This window comes from Spinacia oleracea, chromosome 6, assembly GCF_020520425.1.
Source record: "Spinacia oleracea cultivar Varoflay chromosome 6, BTI_SOV_V1, whole genome shotgun sequence".
Taxonomy (NCBI): Eukaryota; Viridiplantae; Streptophyta; class Magnoliopsida; order Caryophyllales; family Amaranthaceae; genus Spinacia; species Spinacia oleracea.
Genome location: NC_079492.1, coordinates 19692583 through 19718942, shown reverse-complemented (window position 1 = coordinate 19718942; position 26360 = coordinate 19692583). Strand labels below are relative to the sequence as shown.

The window sequence follows — 26360 nt, the reverse complement described above, 5'->3', positions numbered from 1 at the left end:
TCAAAATCCTCAACCGTAGACCGGAGATTCTCATCAATCGTACTAATCCATGACACCAACATTGAATTTACCGCAACCCAATGCTTCATCTTTGTCGGCTCCTTCGTTGGTTCCGTAGCAGTACCATCAAGAAAGCCAAATTTAAACTTCGAAATCATGCTACGGCGAACCGCCTTCGCCCATTCATCATAGTTAACAGTACCCCGTAGCTTGACTGGAGTAATGACTACACCTGGTCCATCGCTAGAACTAAGATAGTAGTCAAGATCGACCTCTCCCTTAGATGAATCATCTCCACTATTGCCCATGGTTGAGATCTCACGAACAAATTTTCTCTAGGAAACTCACGTCCTTTCTCGTTGTTCAATTTTGCGGAAAAAAAATTAGGTCAATTACCCTAGGCTCATGATACCATGACAAATACGGTTCAAAGTCTTGTATTCTCATTAATCTCCAACACTTATATAGTACATCATAATTAACCTAGTAAGGCTAAATAAGGAACTTAACATATTTATCGCTTTACAATATTAACACTAATAATACTCCGTATATTCCGTATATACTATAAGGGACTATCGTAACAAACCTAGTTGAATGTTCAAATCAAACTAATTTACAAGAGTGCAGACGTGCAGCATTCAAGCCCGGGCGAGTGAGATTAAGTACGAGGAGCGGCCATCTGTTGCTTTTTTTTTACTCTCTCTATCCGTTTCACCGTGCTGCAAAGAAAATTGCGAGTTCTCTTAATGGAGTTTATATAATATGCAGTTAAAAGTTTAAACCAATTCCTTAACTTAGCCTACCAACAGAATACATTAAGGCGATACATCCTATTCCTATCAAGAAACGATATTTGAAGGCAAAATAACCAAGTCCAGACTCCGTAGGAATTTCTGACCATAACTAAATACTGGGTTCAACTTTCTTCTTTCGTTTGCTGAATGAATTTTCAATCAACTGCTGATGCTGACTCTATCATTTCTAATAATGGCGTACATGGTTCCCATGCTGCAAGTTGCTAGTACCAAATGGCTCTTCCGAAATTAAGCTTCAAACTAACAGGGAGTTATACACATAAGGAGTAACCAGTAAAAAGACAGCACCCAGCTCAGTCTTACAGCTTCATATTTACCTCTGACTTAGCCAGGCAGCCCCTAATCCTTTATAGCTTAAAATGGCTGAAATTTAGAGAATCTGCATATTCCTACCAACAGCAAAATTCAGATAGACAGGCAATGGAATCCACATTGAATGTTTTTACAAACATTACTTTTCAATAACACAAGCTTTCTTTTAACCTACAGTCCTAAGTTCTTTACTGAAAGCAAAGGTGACTTCTTTTGGTCTATGTTGCTTTAACTGTTCATCTCACCTTAAGTACTCGAAACTTCATTTTGGACCAAAATTATGGATTTTGTTTACAAATAGCCCAGACAGACACTTGGATATGTATTGTGCCCGACACGAATACCAGAGTCAGAGGAACATAGCTTATGCTAGCAAGCAATGGTTCGAGGAGCTACCCAGAAACTTGCACTAAAGTCCTATAAAATGCATTTCCAACTAATCCACATAATAATTATATGAATTCTCAGGTTTTCTAATAACCTAGCATTTGATTTTACTCCCAAGGAAGCATATTTTTAATCTGTATCCAATACTCATTAATATGTTATGGATTCTCATCCCATGGCACAAAAGTTGGATGAACCTTCTACTTCTCTTCTCAAGGTAAGCCATTAAGATCAAATGAAAAGTTCTATTCCATGCTTTATATTAACAGGATCATGACAAACTAGCATAGAGAAAACCAGACTAGCATCATGCACAACTCATCCTTAGTTACCTAATATCATAGGGGATGATGAATATCCACGGTGATCCATGTGATAATGCGAAATCAACCAAGGTGTCCAAGCTAATTTTCCGGCTGACAGCATCCTGAGAAAGTTAGATTAAAGGTATGAGAAGATTCAAACTATCACAAGCTTGAAGAGAAAATAAACGAGAATTTCAGCTTCCAGGTATTCTGTATACAAAAAAGTCCACCTACCATAAATACATCAAATTCATCCATTGCTCGAAAAGGAGCTTCTGTCATCTCATGAAGAGCTAATGCAAAGCACAATGTAAAGAAAGAACGCTCCCCGCCTGATTGAACACACACCAGTAAATACAATCAACAACATGCTCTACAGCAACACTAGTGTATAATTTGCTGTTTTATTTTTCATCAATCTTTTAACTCCGCTAGAGAAAGCATTATGGAATTTACAGGACTTGGTTACTTGAAAGGTTCCAATTCGGAGAGTGAAAAATACTACATTGAAGAAATTGGAAAATCTAGGAAGCACGGCACATTGGGAGTAACTTGATGGAATCAACAATCCATGTCAAAAATTTGAGAAAATGATGGGACCTGAAAGCCCTCTGGTGTCCTAAACAGCAGAGTTTGATGCATCATGTGGCATATTGACCTGTTGTTAAATCAGGCAAGTAAACATGTGAAATTCCAATCCTAACAATGCCTGGCCAAATACAAAACATTGAGAAATTGCAGTGAAGTATATAATCACCTTCATGAGGAGAGTCATGTTGTCATAATCCATCTTTATGCTACCACTGATCCCTTTCTGTGCTAGATTTGCATTAAAACTAGTACAAGATATTAAAAAAAACAAAAAAAAGACAAAAAAATTAACGGCCACTCAACGAACTATCAAAGCACATTGAAACAGTAGAGAGATATGAGACAAGGAAAAATTCATTTGGACATCAAATAAACTTGGGCACGGAATGTAAAGTACTCACTTCCTTGATAGTGAGAGTTTCAGACAACTAGCACTCCAGAGAAACTTATCTCTTCGTGATTTCAAAGCTTCATGGGCAATCTGCAAAACAGAATTCAAAGTACCAAAGTTATTCCATGTAACAGGAAAACGAGAATGCGATCACTGTTCGTTAGAAAATGCATATTGATGGAGATAGTATGTATTTGGACGACAACACTGACGACAACTATAAGCCGAGATGTCAGACAAAATTGACTAGCATAACCATAGCCTAGTAATGAATACCCCCTTCTCTGATCAACTCTCAGTAAAAGATTTTCGAACAGGTAGATCTAAAACAACACTTTACAACAAAAGCATAAATATTTAAGAAATTTCTCAAAATAAAGCCACAAAGAGAGCAAAAGTGCAGAACAGAAGAAAAATTGTGTCCATGTCAGTTTTAGGGAAAAGGTATTTTCACATCAGGGTCAAATGTTCCATCAAAAAATATATCAAGGTCATATGTTCTACTACGGACAAGTTTTTATAACATGGATCAAAAACAATTACTTTGTGGTAATAAATAAATGACAATAATGCAAAATGTAAGAAAAGGCATAAGACACGCGCCTCATTGAAGTAGGGCTCACTCAATTAAATTTAATATTTTGGAGTAAAAAAGGCACGTGTGCGCCTTCCCAGCCAAGTGCTTCTTTGAAATCACCACGTGCCTAGGCTCGCCTCTGGCACACATTTATATACATTGGTAATGATAGTGAATATTTACGTAATTGTGAAAGAGAAGTCCTAACAGTAACGCTTGTGGACTTTCAAGTATCTCTTTTTCTTCATTAATTTTCATTACCGCTTTAGAGGTGTTATTGTGTGGTAATGGAAATGTACAAAGAAAACACATGTTTTGAGATGAAGTTCCGTCACTAAAAGGGGCATTGGCATTGGACTTCCTATATAAAATCAATATGATCTCTATCATTTACTCTTGCCATTTCACAAATCACAGCTGATTTGCTTTTCTCGTGCCTGTCATCCTGTTAAGGCAGGCCTCATTTGATAAACCAAACAAAATTTGTATTCAAGGTGTCATTCTTCCAAGTATCTTTCTTCAGTTTAAATTCTTGTTTACCCCATGAATTATTTAACGTCTATCAAAATCATGAAGAAACAATAAAGGAAAAGCTGAATCTGACGGCACATCTATGCACTGGCAGAGAGATCATAACAATTTACCTGTAATTGCTGTCGGAAATTTTCACAAGTCGTTTTGTTCTTCAAAACTATACGCTGCTTCATCTCATACAACATTTGGAGGTCATCAACAGACTCTGTACATCTGCAAAGATTGTACCTTGATATTTTAATACCAGTGGCAGAAACATCCAGAAAAGAAGAAAGAAACATGGCATCCTTACTTATCCCTAGCATGCTCAACTGTTTGAATCCGTCGGGTAAGTTGAGCTCTGAGAACCTCCGGGTTACTATTTTTACAACCTCCCAGAGCTTCTACTGCACTCTCAGAACAAATGACAGACGCATTCTCATAACTATCCTGCATTCGATTTTTGGATTGGAAGGAGACATGGATATCAGCAAGTTATAGACACAATTTCCATGAGAAATATAGCTTTAAAAATTAAGATCATTACTAAAAGATACACCAAACTGAACTCAAAACTCTTGAATAGCTAAGTGATTTTTCTACCATCGCTGACACACTGAGAAAATGACAGTTGGAAGGAAATGCTTTGCGTGGATTGGGGAGGTTTCAAGGGACTTAAGCATGTGAGTTTCATTCCTTGACATGTGTCACTAAACTACCAAGTAATTTGTCTTAATACTTAAACAAAGGTCTTAAAGGAATAAAAAGTACACTAGAGTATGTAGTAATTCCAACGCCCAGTCACCAAAAATGGAAATGAAACACAGGCTACCAAAGTGAAATTTCACTGAGCCTCAGGATATCAATGTGGCAACTTTTCCAATTATACCATACGCGAATTGTAGAACAAAGATAACCCTTGAAGACCAAAAAATGTCAAAGAAGTCCAAATTGGAACCAGGGAATACAACATTACATTGTACCAAGCAATACATCTTGTATAACAGCGCACACGGGCAAACACACAAACAAAATTCATACTCCGTACTTGCTAAAGCATCTTCAACAAAGGTGCTGGAGTTATGTAGGAAACTGTTATAACTAATCCATCTGACCAATCATTAACTTCCTTAAGATTGTCGGGGTACACTTGGATTTTAACAGATTTCACATGCATGCTTCTCTCTCAATCTTTTCAAGATCTCAGATCAAATAGCTATATGAAGTGATACAAGACAAAAAAAGCCTACATTTTTCAGATAGCTCTTGGGTGGTTTGTTTACTTCATTCTGTATCTAGTTTAAAATTTTGGGTCAATCACTAATGAGTTGAACCAGTGTTACCTAATTCTCTAATCACCCCACGAACCGAAAAAGCGAATTATAACATGAAAATTGTACAGTTTTGGTCTAATATACTCCCTCCGTATTTATTTAAAAGATACACTTTGATCGGCACGTAGTTTTAGGAGATGAGTTGAATTTATTAAAATAAGATGAAAGTGGGGTATTGAGTTATTATTTATTGTAAGAAATTGATAGTGGGTGAATTATTTAATGTAGTACAAAGAGAATATGAGTAAGTGTGGGGACCACAAGAGGGAGATAAAAATTAATATAATTGAAAGTAGGGACCACGACATGCCAAAATAGAAAGTGTATCTTTTAAAAAAATACGGCCGAATAAAGAAAGTGTACTATCTTTTAAATAAATACGGAGGGACTAGCAAATTAGGTAGCGAATTGCGTACCCGTACCCAATCTCATAAGTCATAACAGTAGCCTGAACCATTAGAGTTGCATCAGTTAATGCATGACTCCAAGGCATTATCTCCTATTAGAAATATTTTCCTGAAATACTTTTATTTTTATCTATTATAGATCACAGAATGCGAAAACCTCTCCCCGTAGTGTTCTCTAGAGAAATTATTTTCATATTTTTATGATCTTTTCCTCTGACCTACTTAAGACTGCATTCAGGTCACATCCCTTGATTAAAGTTATCTCAAAACTTTAACTTCTCCTGGAAATCCAATGAAATGTCAACAGAAGCAGATTAGATAGCCTGAGTTTTTGGTTCCAGAACTCGGGAGCCGTCACATACATGGATTTATACATCAACTTAATGCAGAGGTTTGCAAAAGCAAAGAATTATGTACCTTGCGTTTCAGCTCAAGCTGTTGATGTTTCGCTTCCGCCTCTTTCATATGAGGTAACAATTTTTCAGTTAGAATCTTCTCATAATGTTCTTTCTCCTGAGACATTCAAACAGATGATCAGGTGACTTGATATTCCATTCAGCTAGACACAAAATGAAAGCAAAAAGCTATGAGGATTTAGATTTTAACTAGATGAACTCAATAAACAAAAACAATGACTGAAGTACTGAACTGGTCATTTGACTACCAAACAAAGATTATATTTTTGTAAGACGTAAAAAAAGTGTATACTAATAGCTTGAAAATAAGAACAGATACAACAGTGCTATATAGGTATTTCTCTGTTTCAGTGTTTGCTAAACTACAGTTCTAAAACCACTATGATTTGTGGTTTATATAGGTATTCATGTTCAAGTGCAAGTTGAAGAATCAAACACAGATTGTGTCAATTTCCATATCGACTTAGGTTTGCTGGAAAATCTAATGGCATATCCAAAAAAGACATACTGCATCTTCAGACTCAAATTACTAGTGCATTTCTCTCATCAAACACACCCCACACACCCCCCCCCCCCCCCCCCGGGTCACCCATAGACAAAGTGTACCAATCTTCTCACAGACCAGACACTTCATGTTGAGCAGTGAAAGAGATCAACTAGGTTCCAGCTGCAGTTCTAGTGGATGCTTTTACCGTTTCAGAGTCTCTTTCAATAAAAGTAAAACTTATTGGAAGTGTAATATCAGTGCTTAGATGACGACATAACTATACCTTCTAGTATAGGTATACATGCTTCCTTATAGCATGCGTAACTTCCATGACCCAATCAAATACGAACTAGATCTCATTCAAACCCAAAAACAATAGGCTTAATATTTCTAAGGCTGGAGGTGAAAGGAAAATAGTGACACCTAAAACAATTATCCAAAATAAAATTAAAAGCACTTTAGTTTCAATTAAAATATTGACACAAGTTGAACTTTGATTCTGAAAACCATTGCAGCAGTTCAGAAAAGTCAATTTCTTATGCAGTCACTTCCACAATAGAGGAGCCTTAAAATAGATGATTCACCCTTGGAGAAGAAAAAAATCTGCATATTCCGAAGGCATCGTGCTGAGATGACACTATAAATAAGAAAATGAGATTCATTTTTCCCCAAAAACTGCAATAAATCGCAAATGACATCTCCGAACTTGTTCTCTTAATGAGCAATAACTAGTTCCTACATCCAGTGTTTAAAAAAAGGCGCTTAAGCGCGAAGCTCTAGGGAAAAGCGCTGAATTAGCGAAGCGCAAAAAGCGCGCTTTTTGGCGCTTAATTGAATTTTATTTTTTTTTATATGTTGTTATTGTGTTTTGGACCACTCCTTATTAATCTTTAACAATAGAAAGTAGGTCAAGAGTCCAAAAGAAAAGGAAAACGAAGAAAAGAAGAAGACAACAGTCACAGCAGCCGGGCCTAGCTTCTGGATAAACACTATGTTATATGCTTTATTTTTTTTAAAACAAAGAGTAATATATTTTTGGAAGCAAATCTGATGTTCATACTTCCTCCCTTCCGGAAATATCGCACCATTTGTTTTTTACACTATTCACACGACTTTGGCCATTTTTTGTGATTTGTACGTAAGGTAATTTTAGTCATGTGGGGTCATGTTAGATTCGTGCCGATATATGTTTTTTAAATATTATTTTTTTTATAATTTTTACTTGCACATAATTTGAGATATTAAGAGTCAAAATAATGGTTAGAGTAAAAGTCAACCATGGTGCGGATATTTCCGGAACGGAGGAAGTATATTTTTGTGGTTATTTTAGTAAGATATATATGCATAATAGTAAAAAAAACCTTTTCATTCTTAAAAAGTGGCCTTCACTTCGATGAAACGCGCGCCTTGTGCTTGCGCTTAAGCTCTAGGGCTCATATCGCTTTAGTGCGCTTCGCGCTTTTTTATACACTGCCTACATCAATGATAAACTGATGAATTTCCCATTAATACCATGAAAGACCAGCCTCTAGAATACAGGCATGTATGCCTTAAAACATCAAAGTTGAAAGAGCAAAGGGAATAGTTAGATAACAAAAGTAACATTGCATAACAATTCTAAATTCCTTTGTTATGAGAAATAAAAGGAAAGAGAAGAACTTCCAATCCACATACAACAATGCACGATAAAGAGTGAGGGAAGGAGGGAGAGATCAAACCTATCTAGTTCATCTAACTTCTCTGTGATAGTTTCGAACTCTGTTTGAACTTTAGTGAGAGTATCAAGGTCCTCATTTGCTGATTCTGCAATAGTCACGAAATAGTCGAGAAAAGATGATGGACAATAGGAGATTATAAGCAACCATAAGCGCAAAAAGCAGCATTGACATACTGTGCAACTCTTCCAGCTTTGTTTTCAAATCACTGACTTTATCTTGAGCTTCATCCATCTGCATTTGGAGTCCACCAAGCAAGGTTTCCGTTTCTCGTATTTCAGCTTGGGCTCTCTAATCAAAATATAAGAGGACTATTAGACCAATACAGAGAGAAGAACTCCATAACAATGAACAATCTAGAGAAATATCATATAAAGTAGACATGTTGAACTAACTGATTTATCCTCGCAAATCTCATCCACAGAAGAAGCATGGAGTTCACCAGCTTCAGCAATATGTGTACGCATCAGGTTCTCAACAGAAACTTTCTTCGACGTAATCTCCCGCTCCACAGAATAACACCTTCCCTAAATCATTTAGAAAACAGCAGAAGACGATCTTGAATAAAAAAAAATACTGATAGCATTATGTACAGCAAAGGAAGGCGAAAATAAATGTATAAAAAAATGTATTCAGTTATTGGAGTAAGGGTGAAGCCATGCCTCATTTCATGAATAAGTTGCTGACTACTTGTAGTATTGATAAATTAAACCGCTATTGAAAAGCATTCTAAACAGAACCAGTCTCGTCATGGAGTCTGAGGGTCAAAACCTTGCACCCTTGCTCCTAGAGGTTTGCTTCCATGACACCTCAAATGCAATGCAGATTATCTATCATGCTACTTTCGTTATAAAGTAGCGCCCTTATACTACGTTATTCCAATTTTCGGAATGAATTGCTAACTTTTCTTAGCTACGAACAGTTGAATCACGAACACTCATTGCAAACCTCTACTAAAGGCCTCAGATAAACAAGTGTTCTCATGAGCAACATATTGTGAATTGTGATATATAATCATCAGAAATAGAAACATGGGAAAATTATTTCATACCACAAGAACTGACACATATATCACATGCTTCATTCTAAAATTGGTTGATGAAGACAAACCAAAATTGTAGTCTAAGACTCTCAAATATAAGTATATATAAGAGGAATTGCAATCATTTTCTCGCATTCATGCTACTAACGATTAAAGTTCCAAGGTCAGGGTGCATTTTGTCTTATCCAGTTTGCAAATTGCACATACTTGGACCTCGACAATAGAAGCCGTGATATTCCCAGAGTATACATTATTTCTGAGAGGATAAAAAGAAAATCACGAGTTTGATAACCTCTTATCTAATCTTGACTAGTTGAAGGGCACATCTTCACCTTCTCATATTAAATGTTAAAAGTACATAATGCTTTAACACTGTAAGCAGGTGATGTTGGGTTATGTTACTAGGACTTTTTTTTTAAGTGTTGGACTCCTTAGAAGTATTCAACATAGTATAAAAACCGACGTCCTGTTTTCCATTTTCCAATCATAAGACATTAGACGTGTATGGTAAATTGCAAATTCGGAGTTGCACATAGAACGCCATTTCAGTGAATTTCAAATTTGTCAAGAAAAATCTAGTTTAGCTTGACTCACTAAGCTACCAAGCTAAAAAAGTTGCGCTTAACTAATAGCCTCCCCACCCCCCCTGAAATCCCTGGCCCAAAATGTTCCACTACATATTTGTAATTTGATTCAAATCGAGTTCACATTTTCACACAAAGATCACATTCCTTACTTTATCCTCTCACAAACCACAATTGTGATGCATTGGGACTTTGGGAGTGTCAACGGAAGCCATGGACCTTTTGTAAAACTGCACGTTTTTCACAATTAATGTTCAAAAAGAATATAGGACTAATGAACGGTATTTTGAGTCACCCTTTAGATGATTTCCTAATGTATGTGTAAGACTTTAAATTGAAACTATTTTTAAAATTTGAGATGAATACCATGAAAATTTCTGCATCTCAAATTCTCAACACTCATTTTAACAGCTGATACTATCCTCTTGAATGAAAGCCATGACATATAAGGATAATCACCTATTCAAATACTATCTTGTCAGAATTGTTTGGTTATGGTTCCAAACTTCCAACAGCATGGAATACTATCTACATGATAGCAAAGAATGAGTTGCATATACTAATTGTAATATGCTTCAAAATGGACACAGGCAACTTGCCGATTATTTGTACCATTGTACATGTTGTCAGTTCGGCTGGGGGCTGCACAACCTGCTCCCCTCAACTTCTTTATCGTCAGGTGGCACAATCAGGGGTGAAGCCAGGAATTGAAGAGTGGGGGGGAATATGATACTCTTAAGTCTTAACAGATTGGTAATAAAAATACAATAAAAAATAAGAATTTAATCTTTGGCAAAGATATTCTAGAGTTACAGGTAAAGAAGTATCACAAAAACAGGAGGCAACTAGTAAGGATGATATACTCATATACTTATTAGATCTTTTAGCACTCAAGAAGGACTTCTAAAACAAAAGACACCAATAAGATGCAAGCAAACACTTTGATGCGTATGCAAACAAGAATGGAAGATGGAAGTATTAGTACCTTGACACTTTGCAACTTATCCTGAAGATCATATACTTCCTCCTCTGAAATTCTCTTCTTATGACAGGCATCTTGAGATTGTTTCTGTATGTCCGATGCATCTGTTTCCAGGCCCTTAATATGATCACCATATGAACTACAAAGGCGGCCAGTTCGAGCTTTTTTATTCGGAGGAAGAATGGTTTGAACAGATCCACGAGAAAACCTAAAAATGTAACCATTGATGAAAAATCAGAACCCCCTACAATAACAAAAGAGTAAATCAAGAAGGAAGTAATAAAAGAAATCAATTTTATCCCTCACCCTACCCTCTTGGAAGTAATCAAGGAAATCAAACAATTCCACATACTGGAAAGGAATTTACACGATTATGTAAGAATTCAGTAGCAACAACCCAGCAGATTTCCCGCCAATGGCCTAAAATTTAGAGCCGTGCTAGAAAGAGATACCAAGCTTCAAAGAAATTGCAACCAAACACAAGACCGTCGTAAGGCATTACTTCAAGTAAACTTGAGGGACAAATTGAGGTACAGTGAGAATGGCAAGGCAAAACATTTTTAGAAAGGCTCTCAACTTTGAAAAGTTTAGATGTTTACACATAATCACACATGCTCGCCTAACATGCCATGACTTTCTATGAAGAGCATTTCCCTTTTAATCTCAAATGATTCAAGTCCTTTCTGGTCTCATTCGTCTTATTCTTTTCAGGCCTACCTTTTCTTCATTGATAACTAAGACTAATTTATTTAATTCAATAGTGCACCATGAATTCATACTTTACTGAGGTGTCGGGTAAAGAGTCACATATTTACTTTTAATTTCAATTGGGCAACCAAAAGCCATTCGTCTGGTTGAACTTTGTAAAGACCCTTGGTCATCTTCGTCTTAATTCTTTTTAGGCATACCTCTTCTTCATTGATAACCGTGAGTAATTAAATTCAATCCCACACCATGAATTCACACTTTATTGCGGTGTCGGGTAAAGAGTCACATATTTGCGCAACCAAACACAGTTTGTTTGGTTGAATAAATTGGACTGTTCTAGCATTATCAAAACTTGGTCTTACTACCAAGTAATAGAAGACAAATCAAACTTGGATATCTCTTGTTAAATTTTTTCAAATTTATTTTTTAAGATATATAATCTTGATATTATATATCCACGTGTCAATATTCTAATTTGGACACTTTTAACCATGTCCCGCGAACCTTCAAATTAAACTTTCCCTTTCCAGACTCCCTTGATCTACACCTGATCTCAGACCTGTAGTTAAGTCCTAGCATCATAGGTCAACAACGGAAAAAGGAAGTAAGAGAAAGAAAGTCGTAATATTAGGCAGCAACAGCACATGCAACAGCTCAAAGGGAGCCAAGGAACAAATGAGGCAACCCCTTGGTGAAACTCGATGGTCAGTGTCCAACCTCCACAAAAAGTAAGTGGTAGACGATATCCAAAGCCCAAAAATAAAAGGATAATTGCAAGGAAAAGAAAATAAGCAATCTCATCTTTTCTTCAGATGCAATAATTATTCAGTCACAGGACAGTACACAATGGCCTTATTCATGATGACCTTATGGTCTATCTATCATAGTGGTTGAAGCATAGAAAAGGATTCATCAGTCTTACATTCTGCAGCCTTTTTTAGCGTACACCTCCTTCAAGTTGGCAACCTTTTCATCGAAGGCAATGGTTTCTCTCTCTTTCTTCTTTTTTCTTCTTTTCTTTCCCCCTTCCCTTGTCTTCTCTTTCCTATATGGCAGCCATAAAAACCCTTGCTCACCACCGTGGATGTCCCTCTTTTCTCTCTCTTCTCCTCCACCAGCCCCACCAACCACCATCTCCAATGCCATCCCCCTTAACTCTCCTCCCACCACCACCTGACAACCACCAAAACCACCCCTTCCTCTTCCTTCACCCTGCCTAATCACCAAAACCACCTCTTCCTCTCCATCACCGCCATCACTCCCACCACGTCCTGCAAGCTATGTAATGAACCCAACTAATGAGGCCCAAGAAGAGCAGCCCAACAGCAATAGCAACACAACAGCCACAACAGAGACAGCAGAGAATGTTAGTATAAATAGAATGAGAGGAAGAGGGAGAAGGCAGGAAATAGGTAGTGAATTGTGAGACTTGTGACCTAAAGTCACTCTTTTGGAGATTTGTAGCCTCAAGCTACTTCCTATTTGTATCCGTACTGTTTGGTGCTAATCAAAAGCTTCTTCTTTTCTATATTTTTGTGCGAGTGTGTGACTGAGTGAAGGAAGAATTTGTTGGTTCTTTACACTTGGTATCAGAGCAGACGATTCTAGGAGATTAAAGATTAAAGTTTCATCAGAAGTTCTGATTTTTTATTTAAAAAAAGAAAAAAAAAGAATAATCAAAAATGGAGTTTGCCGGAGAATATGCAGCACACCAAATGCAAACATGGATTCAGGAGGAGTTTTCGTACATCACATGTAAGAGAGGTAGAGGAATACCAGTCCTCGAGGATGAGCGGAGAATCCGACGAGAGCTTCAACTTCCAGAATTTTGATGGTTGGATTCTGCAATTAGAGGACACCTTCCATTTTTTCCGGTTAGATGAAGAGGCTAAGTTAAAGGCTGCCATAATATCACTTGACGGCGAAGCGAAGCGGTGGTTTGAGTGGGAACACCAGCGTTGGCCGTTCTATAGGTGGCTGGAATTGAAGAATCAGGTGAGGCGTTGTTTTGGTTCTTCACCAGCGGTTTCATGGCAGAAAGAACCAACCACGCTAATGTTCGATGACAAGCACCGACACTCATCCTCAAGTCACGGTTATAGCGGACTGACTGAAATTGCTGCTGGTACTGTTAGCCCACGCAGTGAGACACGTTGGTGCCAAATAGAGGACTCATTAATGGATCTGCAATCCTCTCACCACAAGCAGAGCAAGATTTTAAGGAAAAATTGGAGGAGGAAATCAAGAAGTTTAAAGAAGATGTAAAGAAGATAATTGGTGAAGCATTTTCTCCAACAGAATTGGAGCAGGAGCCTGATGAGCAAGAAAATCAAGCAGATCCAGTAGGGGCGAATTTCACGGAGCCAAAGATTTCGGAGGTTGAGCAAAAAAGAATAGAGATCGAGAAATGTAGATCTGGTATGTTACCAGATATTGATGGTAGTGTCCCTTGTGTTTTCAGTGTCAGTTGTAGAAATAGCATCTCCGACAACGACCACGGTGGACGATATTTTACGAGAGGTGGTGTCGGAGGAAGCGGATCCGGTGGTGGTCCTGGTTTCCTTGTCGAGAAATGTAAATTTGGTGGTGAAAGTGCCACGGGCGATCTGAACAGAGAAGGATATAGATTCGTTAAAGGTGGTGAAGCTGAAGAAATTTTAGGTATAAATACCGGCGAAGGCTCAGACTTATTTTCCGGCGAAATATTAAGCGGCAGAGTAGGGTGGAGCTCACATTGTTTATTGTTGCAGAACCTTCAAGTTATGGAGTGTGGGAAAAGCTTTGAAGAATTTTCGTTTGGCTTGAGGAGGAAGTCAGATTCAGAATATTCAAAAATTGAGGGCAATTTCGTAATTCAGCAAAGTGATGACATAGTAGATCAGAATTGGATGAAGTCACGTGTCTTGGATGGGAGTGAGAAGAAAATTCCAGAAAAAGTTGTTGAGGGCAACTTGGTAAATGGCCACCAAATTGAAACCCACAAAGAGACCATTATCTATGTTTCATCTGAGAACTTTGAGATCAGGACCTTATTTAAAGAAATCAACACTAAGCCCAATAACCCAATCCATATATTAAAACCCAATTACTTTTCCCCTTCTTTCATTGCCCAACCCCATCCATACAGCCCCAATCAACTTTCTGATCAACAATCCTCCACGCACATCTACACTCTTCGACCCACAGCTCACCTTCAGCCCAATTCTTTACTCCAAATTTTTAAAACCAATTATACCCATTTCTCAAACCCACTAGTTCTGACATCATCCAATGGCATGTCCGAGGACTATATTTTGATAGTCATGCCATTAATGGAAAGCCACCACCTCACTGTTAAGGAGCTTCAAGGCCAGAAGAAGCAAGTTATCAGTTTCAAGTGTCAAAACATATGGGAAGTAAGTGCTAAGAATGTTACTAAGGACACAAATCATCTCTTCTTCTCTATCCTGACAGTAGAAGTAACAAGGCTCACCAATGCAGAGCTTGATAGGTTGTGGAAGCCAGGCATCAACGACGATAGTGCCCATCATGATCGAGGCCGAGAATCTAGTGCTGACTATTATCCACCTTGAGGACAAGGTGGATGTTTAGGGGGTCGGTATTGTAATGAACCCAACTAATGAGGCCCAAGAAGAGCAGCCCAACAGCAATAGCAACACAACAGCCATAACAGGGACAGCAGAGAATGTTAGTATAAATAGAATGAGAGGAAGAGGGAGAAGGCAGGAAATAGGTAGTGAATTGTGAGACTTGTGACCTAAAGTCACTCTTTTGGAGATTTATAGCCTCAAGCTACTTCCTATTTGTATCCGTACTGTTTGGTGCTAATCAAAAGCTTCTTCTTTTCTATATTTTTGTGCGAGTGTGTGACTGAGTGAAGGAAGAATTTGTTGGTTCTTCACAAGCTACTGACGCCATGCATGGTGCTATGCCTACCAAGCTAATCCATCTCCTTCCCATTCCTTGTTTTCTCTCTCCTCTCCACAAACAAAACCAATTAAAACATAGATTTTCCTTACCGTAGAAAAAAAGAATATTTCACAAATTCCATTCAACTACTTCATCTTCAAATTAAACTAATTCGTGCTTTTGTTAAATAAGTATTTTTTTTGAAAAAGATGGTTGCAGTTAACCTCATCCAACACAATTTTGAGAAGAACTTCTATATGGAATCCCCTTTGTCATTGCCGCCATGACCGACTTCGGTGTCGAAAAGTATTGCAAAACCGGAGATTAAAATCCATGTCCGCGATATTTTGAAGCCCATACCAACATCGGTTTCCCCTCAATACCAATTGGAGTGGTGAAGCTCAAATAGTAAAATTGGTGATTGTTGTCTTGTTGAATTGCCGGAGAGATGTGATCAGGCATGATGGTGTAGGAGAGAGGATAAAGAAGGGGTAGACGGCCGGCATTGGTTGGATTGTGGGGTGACAAGAGAGAAGGGGAGGATAGAAAGGGAAAGGAGAGAGGAAACATTAGGGGCATTATGTCATTTAATGGGTTTATTTAGTCGTTAATTACAGATTAGTGGATTAATTAATTTAATTAGGGGTTAATGTAAACCGAGTTAGACTTCCTTCAGTAGTAAGGGCATGTTGTGTATTTCTGAACAGCTCGAGGACGTTCGGTGAATTTTAAAAACTACAAGAGTAGTTCATGAATTTGTGAAAACTAAAGGGAATCTCATTAAAAATTTGGAAGTTTTTGAGGGTTTATAATTAGGAGGAACAGATTTTCGGGTTTTATTGACTTTGATGATCAAAGTTTAGAAGTATTGAATTTGAGTGAAAATGAGTTGACTAGAATAGTCCAGAATGAAGTTCTTCAAATCATTAATCTGGCCACTATGAATCTCATTTTTAATAATTTTTCTGGGAGGTTCCTATAAGAATTGGGAATATGAAGAGTTTAAGGGTGTTGAACTTTAGTAAGTGCGGGTTTTTGGGTGATTGATGATAATTGTGATGAAGAATAAAATGTAGATTTTGAGGGGACAAATAGTGAACATAGGGCAAAAAAAAACCACATAACCGGCACGCAAAGTCAACTTCAAAAACAGGACAAGGTTTCTTGTCACAAAAAAAAAATATTTGAAGGTTGTAAGTTGGTAGGAGTTTTTTAAAAGGTTGTCTCTCGCAAAAAGGCCTATTCAAAAGGTTTCTCTGATTAGTTTTCCTTCTTTTACACTGTCTACCAAGGAACTCTACAGTCCTCTGTTATTTACTTGTGGGCGGAGGGAAGTATGTAATCAGACTCAAGCTTATGGCTTATTAGATAATCACCATTGCCATATATCATTAAGAAATTTGATGCATCTAGCATTATATCATTAAGACTTTTGATGTCTTGTGATCCAAAGCTGAAAATTTGACAATACTCGGCCACTTAGTTTTCAAATCGAAATGGAATAAAGTAGAAGTAAATAGAACATCATGAAACACCCAAAATGGAAAATGAGTAAAACATAAGGAACATAAGGAGTATAAATGTCGAAATGAAATCTTGCATCTAGTATATAACTACTTCAGAAAAAAGAAAAATTGAGTACCTACATACAACATTGTCACCTAGAATCCATTATTTTCCTTCCATCACTTCAATGAGTACCTCAAGAATAGTCAAGATAATCAAATTTCACGATTATGATTATTCTTCTTCGTCCGTTCCTATCTTACAAGTCATGGATTGGACACCCTGGGAAACCAAACCCAAAAAAAAATACGTGCTTATTCTTTTCTCACTTTTACAGCTTGCTACACCGAAATTCTACTCGTGATAATACAACTAATAGCAATCTTCACCTTGTCCATAACAGTGAGCTATAGGGGGGGTGTTTTATGGCCCTTGATCTCCATAAAGCATTAAACCATTAACATTGAAGTCAAATTACCGGCCACTTCAGGCAACCTCTAGAAGCAATAATTGTATAGAAAGAGAATCGAGTCATAACTTCAGGTTCAACAACAATATTTACATTTTAAAAAGAATGTGATGAAAGAAACATATTTAACTTGAATCTCATTAAGGCATGATAATAAAAGCAAAAGCAGCATTATATTTGAAATTCTAAAACCATTGAATATCTGATAAAGAATACCCAGGGAAAACATTGTTGGAGAAAACGAAAAAGTAACTTCACTCCAAAGCATCCCAGAACACAACACTTCACTCCTAAAAGTTCTAAGAATAGATCCAACCAGGAATACCACACAAAGACAAATAACACACACACATACCATGACAATTTTCCCTATGTTTTACCCACCGGCATCTTTTTGTTGGGGCTTTCAATTCGGAGGGAATGACAAAGTGGTCTGATGGCACAACAAGAATGGATCTTTTGTAATTTTCTATTAATTATTGAGAACATATTTAAGAGAAAGATAATGTTATTGCAAGCCTTTGCAGTAAAGCCTTGAGGAGAGAAATTGTTAAACATCGTTTACACTTCTATCGTTGAGTTATTTTTGTTTTCTAATTATAATTATCCTTGATTGGGTTGAGCTAATGTTCTTGATGCTCGGAAACAAGGATGAAGAAGGTTGGCTTACTAAAGTGCGGAAGATGGTTCTCTCCGTAAATTGGTGGTGCACTTGGAGAAAAGAAACCAATAGATGTTTGAGGGTAAGTAAGATTCTCCTTTTCTAGGATTTAAGCTTCTTTTTCTCGAGCTTCTGTAGCTGGATGCAGTACTAGGTTCTTAGCAATAATACATGTTTCTTGATTTCATAGAAGAAGGGTTTCACCATAGCTTGAGGGCGATTATTTGTCCTCAGCCATCAAATTGTATATGACCATATGGGTGATACTGATACCCACTTGGTGTTTTTCTAATATATTTCTAATTACTTACAAAAAATAATAAATTCTCCCAAGCCCAAAATTTCTGATTCAAAGTACCTCCAAACATCCAGAACAATTCCAAATCCTAAAAATATCTAAAAACATCCAAATCATTGGCAAGATGGAAAAATGAAGGGTAAGATACTTATACGATTCCAAACTATTGACAATAAAGTTCTTCCTCCGTTTCTTTTTAATTGCAACTTGCAACACTTTGCTTTTCACGTTTGCCAATGCATAACTTGAACAATTATTATCTTTAATTATCGATAAGTAAAAATTATAAAAATTTGATTTTTGCAAAATATACGTAAAGACGAATCTAACAAGACCCCACCAAGAATATGTTTTTCCTAAAGTATAGATCATCAAACATAAACAAAGTAGATTATGTGAATACTGAATAGTGCAAAAAGCAAAGTGTTGCAACTATTTTTGAAACGGAGAAGTAGCATATAAACATAGTGTTTATCAAGAAGCTAGGGCCGGCTGTTGTTACTGTTGTCTTCTTCTTTTCTTCATTTTCCTTTTCTTTTGGACTCTTGGCCCACTTTCTATTGCTAAGGATTAATAGGGTGTAGTCCAAAACACAATAGCAACATATAAAAAAAGCTTTCAACGTAAAGTAATAATAAAAATTATAAAAAATCAACGTACGCGCTTTTTGCGCTTCATGCGCTTAAGCGCACTTCGGTGCGCTTAATTACAAACGCTTCGCTCAAACCTAATTAAGCGCTTCGCCCTAGAGCTTCGCGCTTTAAAACATTGGTTCTACGTAATTTAGAATTCTTATATTGTATATATAAAGGGCCTTAGGTTGTTATTTTATTGACACATTGTGATTGAGATTAATGGAGCTTTGAGTTTTGTGATAAAACTTATGAGAGTAGGTGAGATTCTTATTCACCCATACTAGCGTTTCTAGTTGGTTTATTATGTGGTCAGTTTGATCAAATTGTTTAGTTAGGTCCGTTCTACTCTAAACTAACACCTAGATTTTGTGAAGTTTGTGTGACCGACCAGAATTATATCAATTGGTACCAAGAGCCTAGGTTTATTGTCAGTCCTTCTAGTATTTACGGATCTTGGTGATTGTATCCTTTTATTTTATCTGTTTCACATATCTCTAGAAAAAAAAAAGTTCGTAAAGTTGGGAATTGCTGCTCCTTAGTTATGTGGAGTATTTTATTTTCTTTTTTCTTTTTTTTGAGGTTCTGCTTTGTTTTCTTGGAACGTGCATTAATACTCAACCAGATTGTTAAGTAGATAAAATGATTTCTTAGTTTTACTTGAAATCGGATGACATAAGATCAATTATCCTATTTCATATAGATTCTTGTTTATTTTCATAATGCATATCTCAAGGAGAAAACAGAAATTATTAGATTCCAATTTAATCTTCGGAGGATGGGAATTGAGTTGAAAGTACTCAAGTTGCAATTATCAGATATAGAAAAAGATATAAAAAGGTCAAAAATTGTGAAGGCAAGAAATTTCATTAGTTGAGGAAGATATTCAGAAAGAATTTCAGGATGAAAAAATTTCGAATTATGTAGATAATGTTGGTCAAGACTCAAGAGGTGAAGCATAAGGAATATATTGTCGTAACTAGTGATGAGCAACACTCTGAAGCTATGGTCTTTGATAAAGTTGACAACTTTCTTGAGCACTCACGACCGAAGATTGTGGAAGAATGTTCTGCATTATTTGTTGAGACACCACCAGATTGATATTTTTCACGAGGATGAGAAAACAAGTAAACTTGAAGGTTCTATATTTGGTTCTGGATAATTATTTGAAATTTTTTGATGAATTTGATAAATTTGGAGCAAAGCACACACCAAGAAAGAAGTTCGAATGTTGGTTTCAAGAGTGGGAAACATTCAAGGCCGGATTTTCTCAAAAGAAGGGGAGTCTGATGTGGATTTGAATAGCTATGGCAAGATTCAAAGTCAATATCATAGCTCGAGATCGAAAAGTTACACAGTGGCAGAAACTTGACGCACAAGGAGTCTACTAGGCTTAATCCTACTCGTGTTAGGATAAGTCATATCTTTTAGTGTTTTAGTAGGAGTTTAAACTATAATACATTTATTTTTTTTAGGAGTCCTAGCATAATTAGGTGTTTGTGTTCTACGTGATTTAGAATTCTTATATTGCTTATATAAAGGGCCTTAGGTTGTTATTTTATTGACGCGTTGTGAATGAGATTAATAGAGTTTTGAGGTTTGTGATAAAAATTATGAGAGTAGATGAGATACGTATTCGCCCATACTAGCATTTCTAGTTAGTTTATTATTTGGTCCGTTTGATCAAATTGTTTAGTGTAGGTCCGTTCGACTCTAAATTAACAACAAGATTTTGTGAAGTTCGTTTGACCGAGCAAAATCATAAGGAGAAAAAGAAATGTACAAGAGCAAAATGATTTGATTCAAATGTACTCGAGCAGCTTGAGAATCACCACTATTAGTTCTCAAACTCACATATTCTATACAAATCAGATATTCAAAAAAGGTACTAACATATTTACCAATCCCAAAAAGTTAGGATACATGATTTCCTTCATGTAGCTCGGTAGAGCACTAGAGCTAGAAAGAAATCTACCAGTTAAGGGAGAATTTATAAAAGATGAAACGTAGAAATACAGAAGATAAGTAATTTGCTTCATTTCTTAAGCTAGTGTTACCCACTTCGAAGGAGACAAAAATGTAGTTGAGCAAAATGATTTAATTCAAATATAGCACAGAAGCAAGAGCATTTATTTGAATTTAGAACTCAAGAGTCAAGGATCTGAGCTATTGCACAAATTACACCTATCTCGGTGGGGGGGATTAGCAAAGGGAAAACATACATCAGAAATCAATAGACGAAGCAATATGACTTCATATAAAAAAAATTAAAATTAAAAAGAAAAATCATATCAAAACTTGACTAGTGAACTAAATAAATAGCAAGATGATACTAAAATAAATACATCATTAATAAAAAAATATAAGCACTAGCATTATCCTGATACCATTCCCAAATGCCAGTATATTCAAGCTAACTCTGGCATGGAGTCATTTAAAGAGAAAACAGTAGTAGGACTTCAGAGTTCACACTTTTAGTATAAATATTACTTTTTGAACAATAAGCACCACACTCTCTCTGGAAATTAAAGCATGTTTTTGGTATTTGTCAACTGTCAAGAGGGAAAGGCTCTACAAAGTAGTACTCCGTATTAATAAAGAAATTTTTATTCTCAGCAGCCACTACAAAGTTTAGTCAGAAGAAACTACAAAGAACAAGAATTCATTCTTCAAATTTCTATGGATTAATAAGTATTAGTTGGACTTTTTACTATTTTCAAGCTAAGACGTTATAGTGGCTTGGAAAAGAAAAAATAGAAATTTGGATTGCACAAAACAAGCTCATCTCAGTCTAATGGTGCACATGGAAGCAGAGGTTATTTGAAGTAAAGAATTGCAATATCAAATAAACTCTCTTTCTACAAATCCTTCCATTGGAACTCAGAAAGAGGGCAATGCTTCAGTGACCAACTGACCATAATATCTCTTCTTTCAAGTTAACACTTAGCAGAGAAAAGTATTCTTCTCATTGTAGATCTGAAATCTGTGGATCTGCTAATTATACAGTGTATACTACCTAGACTCCTTGAGAGACACCCTGAGACTATCGTATATCGTATTTTTTCAGAAACAATGATGGACAGCTATTTATCGTTCATGTTAACATAGAGAGTAAAAAGTGTTTTAATACCTCGGAAAGATCTCCCTGCAACTCAACCATCAATCTTTTCACATTTGACTCTTTCTGGTTGATACCTTCATAACGACTTTTCACGTCTGACTGCCTTTTCTCAAACGTTCAATCTCCTCCTGCAATATATACCTCAAATTTTTAATGCCAGATTACCAGCTAACAGGAAATAGGAAAGGATTCCCAAGTCCTTTTTGCTTACTTCAAACAGTAACAACCATCAGATGATATGAGATATATAGGAGGGGCATAATGACTGCCTGTAGCAAACATACTGTCATGCAGACATGTAAGAAACTCTAATGCCCCTTACCCACTAAGAGTAAGAAATAATATGGCTGAGAAAATATGTGGGGAAAGAAGGAAAAAGAGAAAAATATAGAGTGATGACTGAATTAGCAGCCAAGCAATACTAGGAACAAATTAAATCAATCATTATGCTGGATTTGGCAATATAAATTTATCCAAAGAATCTTATTTCAGAAGCTGTAATTCAGATTATCATGTCTCTAGGACTTACAAGGCTCTGATCTATTTTTTCTTGGCAGATTGGAAGTCGCATTTTCTGCTCTTCAACTATTGCACTTTGCTTCGTCAGTTCCTTGTCTACTTCATAGACCCACGACCAAGCAAGCTTGAACTCCATCTCTTTTACCCTCTCAGATAATTGTTCTACATCCTTCGTGTAATTCATCTTCACTTGCAGTTCATTAAGTTCTCTAGCTACAGGCTCAGTTGATCTCTCCAGCTCTTCAATTAATCCAATGGCAGATCCCAAGATTTGTTCGATATTACGCAATAGAACATCGACTTGCTGGAGAAGGGTTGCCTTGAAAAAAAACTAGAAATGCAATAGGATACATGAGCATCCATGACAACAATCCGAGTAAACAATCAACGAGGACAAAAAAAAGTGGACAGCCAGGTATAAAAGCAACCACATAAAAACAAAAGTGATCAATACAAAAATGTAAGAGGCAGACAATGTATTTCATAGACATGGCAGATTGACATTGAGCGGTGCCGGAGTACCGTGGCCTTTAGGCAGCACAGCCTACGGCGATCATCCAAGGGTCTAGGCCCACAAGCAGTGTTGGGCACTTGGGCCAGACTCCAGGCCACCTTAAGGGTGTTCCTTTTTTATTCCAATAGTTGAAATGTTGAATGTGCCAGCTTGTTGACAACCCGTCTTGCCGTGCCAATCTTTGCAAATCAATGAAAGCTCACAGCCCGTCAGGTGGCCTCGTGAAAAGAAGCGCATCAAAGTATTTTCATATAATTCTTACCTTAAACTTGTCTTTGGCATTTCCTGAATGTAAAAATTCCCTACTTTTGTCTTGGCTCATAATTACACATAGATTATCAACATCAATCTGTAAAGTTGAAGTAAATTATGTCAAATTTGATACTTGACGACCCAATATTTCCCCAAATAAAAGGTGAAAACTGACATGTAATGGGCTGGATTTACATTAAAATGCTCTACAAGTTCCCGAAGCTCTTCTTTCTTGCTAGAAACTCTTCTACCTGTACAAGTCAAAGAAACTAAAAGAATCAGCAAGGTTAAGTGGCAGTAGTGTAGTGTAGAAGTAGAGGTAAACAGCCTAAAAACAAACTAGAAAGAAAAGAAGGAAAGCCTCTCTGACAAAATCAGAATTAGTAAAGGTTGTGTCAACGCATAAACTCAAAATTCTTAACATCACCAACTGGAATTGTTGCTGGAAATAGTGCCGCTGAGTAGCGAATATTAAGGACTTAAACTTAGCCTTAGGCAAAGATGCCAAAGTTCTCAATTAGCATCTTTTATCAACAAAACTGGCAGCTGCATTCCCTAATTGCATTAGAGGCTTCTACCCACCCCATCTTTCGTATGGTCGATACTCATGCAAAACCTATAATCTTGCTACTGGATTCCCTTCCTAATAATGCACAAGATAGGCTCCTTCTCCACCCCATAATCCACTTTAACAACTCACTTTGGATCTCCTCTGTGTCTTCTTCCAGAAAGCTAGATGAACACTTACCCGTGTCAATTCAAATATAGTGGAAATTATGTATAAGCTCAACAAATTACTAACTGATGGGAGAATCTAAGTCCAACTAGTAGCCAGTAGGAAATGAAACCATATGCCACCATTACATAAAGAAAAAATTAGAAAACTAAATAGGAGAATGATCAAAAGACAGCTAAAGCAGTAAGTGCTTCATGAAAGGCATGGCAGAAAGATCTAGTAAGCAAGACCTCTAAAATAGCTTCTATTGTCATGCACAACTCCATTCAATAAATATCTGCATTCATTCTGTGAAACGGAAAAAACGTTTACTCCTTCGGTGTAAATTTTTTACTAGGTATTTTCTTTTTCTTCTTTTAATGTGCTGAATAGAACTGAATGTCCCTTACACTTCACAACTAGTGAGTTTTAAAAAGGTTTTGACTGGAACTCTAACTCGTAATTTTTTTTTTGGGACAATCAGAAATGCACAAGTAACAACCTTGCTGGTCCTACAAGGCAAGTGAACTTGATGATTCAGTTATCCTGCGCTCAATAATGATGCTTTCACCATAAATTTCTTGTTTGAAAGCATCGTATCCTTCATTTTTCAGTACCACCTTCACAGAAGCGTAGCTGTGGAAAGACAAATACAAACTTAAGCATGTGGCAGATTTCATCAAAGCAAAATTTTCTAAAACATACTCCGACGTAAAACTGGTAAAAGTAACACTGCAATATATCACCAATTTATATGGTTATCAAGACCCCACAGTCCCACACATGCATACATTCACGAAAATTTGTGTAAGGCAAACCCCTTAACATTCAAAAGGAAGTACATACAGTGATACAGATCCCACTTTAATAAGCCTCATATATATTTTGAGTAAACCACATTTCAATTCTAGTAAGTTAAATTATGAATTTTCTCGTATTAGTTGTTACTTTATTTGAATATGATCTATAGTATCATAACAAGATGCTTGTTCAGAACAATTGTACTACGGCATATTGATGGAATTCCTCAAAATGACATCCAACCACATGTGAACGAGCAAAGTGGGAGTGAGGTCGTAATTTACAATAGCAACAAGTAGCATTGAACTATTTTAAGTGCTACTGTCAACTAATGTTGCAGTTCAAACTAAACCAGAATTCAGTTCAACAACGATTTACTGGTCGATTTCTTATCTAGCATAAAAATGATTTTAACTTAAACATAATTTCAGGTCAGGTAATCGAGTACAGGTCAATTCAATTCATTTATACGAGACGACAAGAACAACTAGAGGAAGAGAGCGAAAGAAAGTACTCCGTGTACCTGCAACCAGTCTTAAAAAAATCTTTCAAAGTAGCAGCTCGATTAGTAGCCTTAGCTCGGGACCCAAAAGCAACACATAACGCAGTCAAGATAGCACTTTTCCCACCTACAATTCAATCACCCCACAAAAATTTACACAAATCAGAATTCCCCAAAAAAGGAATTTCTAGGGCAAAAACACTACGATTTTGTAACTGAAATTCGGAGGGAAAGGTAGACTCACTTCCATTTTGGCCATTGATAAAATTAACATAATCGCATAATTCGATCTCCAAATGGCTGTGGCACATGAAATTCTCCAACTTTATACTACGAATTGTGCGGGCGGTAATTGACCGGTTAGAGTAAGTGCTAGGATTGACGGAATCTTCCATTTATTCAGTTGGAATTGAACTCCGGTTGTTCGCGATTATGAACCCTAAAATAAATTTAGGGGTTTTGGAAAATTAATTTGATGTTTTGATGAAAGAAACGGGTTTTCAGCTTTTTTTGGCGGGAAAACCACGGTTTCTTCGGAAGTACGAGTAAGAAGTAGGGATGTCAGTGGGGCGGGTTTCGTGGGAGACCCGCCCCGCATCCGCCCCAAGTAGGCGGGGTAGAGGTAGGTTTGGCGGATGATGGGGCGGGGATGGGTATAGAAATCGTACCCGCCATGGGTGATGGGGCGGGTGTGGATTTTGTATTGAACCCGCCCCGCCCCATCCCCACTCGCCCCGCTTCATACCCGCCATGGGTGATGGGGTGAGTTTGTATTTATGTGCATGTTTAGGTGATAATATGAATTTAGGTGAGAATTTTAAGTTTTTTGTTTAGATTTTTTTTGTTATGACGAGTATTTTTTCGATTATATATGTCTCTTTAGTCGTAAGGT

The 26360-nt window shown here is 36.9% G+C and overlaps 1 pseudogene; it reads right to left on the bottom strand.

Moving 5' to 3' along the window:
- Positions 1-421: 421 nt before the first annotated feature.
- On the bottom strand, positions 422-26045 carry LOC110802573 (structural maintenance of chromosomes protein 6B-like; annotated as a pseudogene).
- Between the last annotated feature and the right edge of the window lie 315 nt (positions 26046-26360).